Here is a 7,304-nt window from a genome sequence, read left to right as displayed (position 1 = left end):
TATAAATTTCAAGGTATGAAGTTTATCTCAAACATATACATAATAATGATAATCTAAAATTATGACATTGCATCGCTACCCTAAACTAGAATTAGCCTAGATCCATCTAAGTCCGGATCTGGAACCATCCTAGATCCATTTAACTCTGAATCTATCATGCGCCCAAAAGGATCAAATCCCTTGAGGTACAAACCTTTCCTCGAGATCTACACTCAAAAAAAAATTTGCACCTAGAAATATTTGCTCCCTGTAGAAACATGATAAATCTGAGTTAGAAAAATATAAACTAGTGTTATAAAATCTCATGCAAAATGTGTTTAGACAGAAACCTCGCAATGACATCCACAAATCTGCTTTGTATAGTTTCTTGTAAAACACAAATCTTTCGGCTACGAAGTTTTTTATTTCTTGCTCGTTGAGTTCAACTCCGACACCTCAAAAGCAACTCGTATCTCTACAGCAACAACGTGTTTCTCTGCGGAACAAGAAGAGAAAAATCCATGAAAAATATTCATTGTCTACTTATAATAAATAAAGCTGAGAGGGTATTGAAAAACAACGTACCGGGATGCTTCTGCATCAGATAGATGGCTCCTTAGAATTCCATCAATCTCAACTGGAACAATCTACATGTATAACAAAATTATTTAAAATGAATGTATCTAAAAGTGAAAAGGTCAAATACATTAAATCATTTTTATTCCGTTTGAAAATTCAAGAATATTTCTAAAATTCAACTTACATGTACAGAGATTATATTTTAAAATCCAACATACACGTAAGTCGGTTATATTTTAAAATTAAGATAAAGTGACCTGAGAGGTAATAGCATATAAACAATTATCATATGAAAAAATAATATAAAAGACCTATTTTAAAATTAAGATAAAATGACCTGAGAGCTAATACCATATAAACAATTATCATATGAAAAAATAATATAAAAAACCTGAAATCCCTTATTTTAAAATCCAACATACATGTAGAAAACGACCTGAGAAGTAATACCATATAAACCATTTAAAATGGAACATATATGTCGTCAGGTTATATTTTAAAATTAACATAAAACGACCTGAGAGGTAATACCATATAAACAATTTAAAATCCAACATACATGTAGGCAGGTTATATTTTAACATTAAAATAAAACGACCTGAGAGGTAAGACCATATAAACAATTATCATATGAGAAAACAATATAAAAAACCTGAAATACAAGTAATACCATATAAACAATTATCATATGAGAAAATAATATAAAAAACCTCAAATCCCTTGTATTTGATAAGTTCTTTTAGTCTATCAACGATGTAAAGTTCTTCGTCACTGTCTATAAAACCAATATCACCAGTATGTAGCCACCCTTCTTTCTCGATTATTTTGTTGGTGGCCTCGGGATCATTAAGATAATCTGTTGCAGATCGTAGAGAACGATCAATATTACTTAGCTGATGATGGATTAAGCCAAACAAAACCAATATTACTGACCTGATGATGGATTAAGCCCAACAAAACAAAATAAAATAGGTTCACCTGTCATAATTTGGGGTCCACGGATACAGATTTCTCCCTTTTAACAATGAGGGAGAGACTGTCCGGATTCCAAATCAATGATCTTCATTTCAGCATTTCGGATAACTGTTCCACACGAGTTGGGCTTCACAGGGAAAGGTTCCTTAGCTAAACCTAAACTCTGTGCCAACACCTGAGCTTCTGTCATGCCATAACTCTGCATTAAATCATAATGGAACATATCAGCTAATAACAAAGATCATTTTTTGAACACTAATTAAAAATTAAACGGCGTATAATAGCCAGTGATGGGATGTGGTGTTAAGTCACATGGAACATATCAGCTAATAACAAAGATCGCTGTATAATAGTGGGTGATGGGGTGTGGTGTTAAGTCACTCTATGATGTGAATGTCACAGGTTCAAAATTTTATGGGCAAAAATCCAACCATGTTAAGGGCTAGTGTGGCCAAGGCCAAGTACTATCTCTGAGTGATTTTGACGGCTTAACCTTTGAACCCAATTTCTCAAGCCACAAGTCAAGCCTCATATAATCTCTAGAAAAATCAAACAACTTGACAAAAAAACACAACATTCTACACAGTAATTTACTATGTAAACACACCACACGATTAGGCACCGCATAGAGTATACTATTTAACCTGTGCAAATATGGCCTTTGGGAATAGAACCCTTAACCTCGTTACTGCTCCACAGTCCAGCATGGGAGCTCCTCCTGAAACGATTATTCTAACAGAGGGCACATCATATTTCAAGACCAGGGGAGACTTTGAGATCTGTGAAACTGCTGGAGGCACCAAGGGAAGCACAGTGATACTATGCTTCTGAATATGGTCAAGCAGAATGCCAATGTTGAATTCCTGCATAATCACCATGGTAGCCCCTCTTCTGAGAGAGCAAAGGAATATGGTGTTTAAAGCGAAAACATGAAACAGGGGCAACAAGCAGAGAACGACATCGCCATGATGCAGGCAATAATTAGGATTTTCACCATCAACCTGCTGAGCCACAGAGGAAACCAGGGTCTTGTGGGCTAACAAAACACCCTTAGGAAGCCCAGTGGTTCCAGATGAGTATAGCAAGGTCACTACATCATCTGGTCTGAAGTGAACTGAGGGGCATTTCTTCTCATCTGCTTCTATTAGAACAGATATATGTAGACATCCTGGGGGAGGATCATCCCTGTCAATCGTAATCACTAAAAGATTTTGTTTCCTGAGTTTCTTCAGCTTCTCAACACAGGAAGCATGTGTGACAATAATACGAGCACCAGCAGAATTTGCTTGGCCGACAACCTCTGTTGGAGTATAGAAAGGATTGGCAGTGGTAACAACAGCACCTCTAATGGAGGCTCCCAGGAATACAAATATGAATACAACACAGTTGGGCAACATGAGCATCACCACTTCACCCTGCTTGAGCCCTAACTTAGCCAACCCAGAGGCAACTTTCTGGGAAATTAATTGAACTTGCCCATAGCTATAAATCTTACCAGTGGGACCCTCAATCAGGAAGGGTTTATCCTCCAATCTCTGAAAGCAATACTCATGAAGTGGAAGATGGTCTGGAATCTGTATATTGGGAATCTTTGATAGATACCAATACTCGTTGATGTGTTTCTTGTTAGTATTCATCTTATCAAAAACACACTTAAAAAACGAGATCTATCTTCAACGTGAAGGTTTAACAATTACCAAAAAAACACGAAATCTGTTTTCAATGCTAGGGTTTAAAGGTGTAACAATTTGAAAAAAAAACACTAAATCTGTTTTCAATGCTAGGGTTTAACAACTGCTTTCTTAATTTCGCTGTGATAATTTGTTGAACTTATCTTCCAATTATATTACCGCACAATCGTGTCCAAAATCTGAATGGAATTTGACCAGAATTAAGTTCTGGAGTGACTGAAACGAAAGTAGTGGGATGCGTGCCACGAAACAGAGATGGCTCCGGGTAAATCTCTGAAAATTAAACGATTGACGACAAATCTGGTTAAAAATGCTAACAGATGTCGACCTGGAAGACTCCGATAACTGTGAGTAACTGTTCCTGACAAATCACCTTAAAAATGCAAACGCATATATTTGACAGTTAACTATTTTGTCCTATAGAGGAATGCCATAGCTACAATTTTTAGGTTGCATATCTTTATTAATTTGTCGCAGCCAATGGAGAGACTGGGCAGCCAATTCAAACGTAAGATTTGAAGCTGGTAGGACAGAAGAAATGCAAATTTTGTAAAGAATCTTTCTGTCCGCTACTATATCTTTCTGCACACTAAATAAAAGATAAATTATGGCTTTCACTCCACGGCCATATATAAGAGCATCTAGAAGCTTTGACCAAGAAAAAAACTGTTTCTCTTACCGATGCAAATTTTGTAAAGAACCTTTCTCTCCGCTAAATTAAAGATGAATTATATCTTTCTGCACACTAAATTAAAGATAAATTATGGCTTTCATTCCACGGCCAAAGATGAATTATATCTTTCTGCACACTAAATTAAAGATAAATTATGGCTTTCATTCCACGGCCATATATAAGAGCATCTAGAAGCTTTGACCAAGAAAAAACTGTTTCTCTTACGAATGCTCTTTGTTTCCTTTCTCTACGTGTGGGGGTTTGTTGAATCTGGCTGCATTAAATTTCCTTATTCCTTACATATCCTGGGTGATCTTGACCTGGAGCCTACATGATTTTCTTAATTGACAACCTTTCTCTATTCCACTGTAACAGTCAGATAGTCTTCTCTATCTTCAACAGGTCGAGAGTTCGAACCTTTACCAGATTTATGTAGGAGCCCCACAGGATTCGAACCCTGGTATATGCATAAGAAAATGAAGTAGATGGAGATGGAGGAAAAGGCAAAGAGCCCATGTATCATATTCGCGTCTATGAGACCGTGCAACTTGCTCGTCTGCATCTTCAGTCTCGGAAAATCTACTGCAACAACTGTGATGCGAACCAACTCTCCAAATTTCAAGGAAGTTTGATTTCTACAGCAAAGTACAACATTGTTACACTTTTTCTCCAGAAAGAAAAAACGACTACTTTGTTACACTTTTTTTCCAGAAAGAAAAAACGAAAAAAAATAAAAAAAATCAGAATTGTCTCCATTATTAAAAGTGGTTGTTTAGTAGTAGTGTTTGAATTATATTTTTATGGTGGAAATAGATTCGGCACCATCAAAAAATTTTGGACATTTAAAATATAGAAATTTGACAGCTTTAACTTGGAATTAGAAAATTTTTTGCCAAATTCTATCAAAATTATGACTAAAATTTTCATAATTTTCAGGGAAAAAAAATTTGGCTGCCACCAAAACATTATTTGAATAAGTCAAAAAAAAATAGTAAACCTAGGACCAAAAAGAATGTTTGAATAAATAAATATAAAAATGGTGAATTTATACTTTCTGGTTAGACCAGACTTGTGGACAACTCCGATACATGCATTGAGTCCTATGACAAATTTTGTCCCTTTGTCAATAATGCTCCGTGCTTCCCTTAAAAAGAGGCATTTCTGTGAGAATAATGCAGAAATAGTTAGTTATGAGTGGTTGAACTGAATTAGTTGTAGGTGGTTGAACAGAATTAGTTATGAGTGGTTAGGAATTAGTTTGTGTTATTTCCTATATAAGTGTGATGTAATTGAGCAAAGAAATTAATGAAGTTGTGTGAGTTTTCTGTTTTAAGTTGGTATCAGAGCAAAATTCTGTCTGCGCCTCTCTCCTCTTCACGGGCAGTGAATGACTCTGCCATTAGAGTGTGCGCAGTGAATGACTCTGCCTGCGAATCTTGTCCACGGGAGACTCGTCAACGGTTTTCATTAAAGGATTGCGGCCCAGCTGCTGCTGCCTGTATCGCCGAAGCTTGCACGCTGCGTCATCACCTGTCTGCAGAGCACGCCTGGAATCTACTTCCTGTGGCAAGTTCTTGATTGAGCTGCCTTCTGATGGTTGTGCTGTGTGCTGCGGTGTCGATTTAAAGTTAAAGGGCCGGTGGTTTTGGTTTCACGCATACTGCGAGCCGGTGGTTTTGGTTTCACGCATACTGCGAGCCAGTCACGGCGACGGTGACACGCCGTCTGAGAAGATTATCCCCTTAACATATTTATTAAGGGTGTCTTTGTGGTGCATTTTTAAGATTGTGTGCAGCGTGTTTTATGTATTAACCAGTTTTTCCTGGAGCAAGTTTGCAAGTTTTGTTTGAAGTTTTTTTTTGAAATAGCGTGTGTAAGAAGCTTGCAAATTTTTTTGAATTTGGTCATTGGTGGAGAAATGGCTAATCCCCTTGCAGATTCATATTTAAATGAGTCTTCAAGACTTGATGGAGAAAATTATGTCAATTGGAAATTTAAGATCATAACAGTACTGGAGGCATACAATCTCTGGCCGATTGTCAAAGGTGACGAGACCAAGCCTCAACCTCCTACTAATACTCAATATTGGGAGAAGCGTGAAATGAAAGCAAGGGTGCTGCTACGCATGTCAGTGAAGGACAATATTATTCCTCACATTCGGGACTGTGAAACTTCGAAGGCGACATGGGACACTCTCAAAGGTTTGTATGAGACTACTAATGCAAACCGTATTTTATTTTTAAAAACAAAGCTGCTATCTATCAAAATGGATGCCAATGAAAGCATTAGCAACTTTGTTTCCCGAATTAAAGACTTTAGTGATAAGCTTGGTGATATTGGTGAAAAGGTTTCTAGTACAGACTTGGTAACTGTTACTTTAAAGGGGTTAGTCCCAGATTATAAAGTCTTTATTTCAGCTCTCTCAGCTAGACCGACACCTCCTACATTTGAAGAATTGGCTGGAATTCTTCTTCAAGAAGAAGAGCGCATGAAAACTTTTGAACTGGAGTCAAATGGTTCTGATTTGGCTTTGACTGCAAGAGGCCAAAGACCATTCCGAGGGAGACCATGGGACAGAAACAGAGGCCGTTTTCAAGCAAAACAAAAAGGTATGGCACCTCCTGATTCTTATGTTAAAAGGAACATTGAATGTGATTATTGTGGAAAACCTGGACATATGGCTAAACATTGCTATAGGAGAAAGAATAATGAATCAAATCAAAGACATCGCAGGCATAATGGAAATTACATAAACAGAGACACCTCAGTGAATGATGGATTTAAAAATCTTAAGTTATTTCTTTCTGATGCTGCATTGTCTGCTGAAACTGATGATGAGAATGCTTGGTTTATAGATTCTGGTGCATCGGCACACATGACTTGTAATAAAGAATGGTATGATAAATATTATGAGAAATCTGATGGTACACACATTTACCTAGGAGATGATAGGTCACTTAAAGTTCAAGGCTATGGCATAATAAATGTGTACTTACCTAATGGACAAATGCGACAGATTCATAATGTGATGTATGTACCTGCTCTCAAAAAGAATTTGCTATCTGTTTCCACTATCACTGATAATCATTTAAAAGTAGAATTTGGTAAATTGGGGTGTATAGTGAAAGATGTTCAGGACCACTACAGGGTTGTTTCTACAGGTACCAGGGTTGGAGGATTATACAGATTGGATGTGACAGTGAAGCGCCATGTTGCATTGACATCCACAGAGACATCGACAACAGAATTATGGCATCACAGGTTTGGGCACCTAAATTACAATGATTTATCGTTGTTACAAAGGAAATCAATGGTTGAAGGTCTTCCTGTTATGAAGTGTGAACATTTACCATGTGAAGCTTGTGCACTTGGTAAGCAGCATAGAGAAGAGTTTCCTGTTCATACTG

General features: G+C 37.1%; 1 pseudogene; it reads right to left on the bottom strand.

Moving 5' to 3' along the window:
• Positions 1-230: 230 nt before the first annotated feature.
• On the bottom strand, positions 231-2,951 carry LOC149238284 (4-coumarate--CoA ligase-like; annotated as a pseudogene).
• Positions 2,952-7,304: the final 4,353 nt, after the last annotated feature.

This window comes from Pinus tabuliformis, chromosome 8, assembly GCF_031772625.1.
Source record: "Pinus tabuliformis cultivar Carrire ecotype Pingquan chromosome 8, CPIR1, whole genome shotgun sequence".
NCBI classification, from domain to species: domain Eukaryota; kingdom Viridiplantae; phylum Streptophyta; class Pinopsida; order Pinales; family Pinaceae; genus Pinus; species Pinus tabuliformis.
The sequence above is the reverse complement of the archived record's forward strand: the minus strand, read 5'-3'. Positions and strand labels throughout refer to the sequence as shown.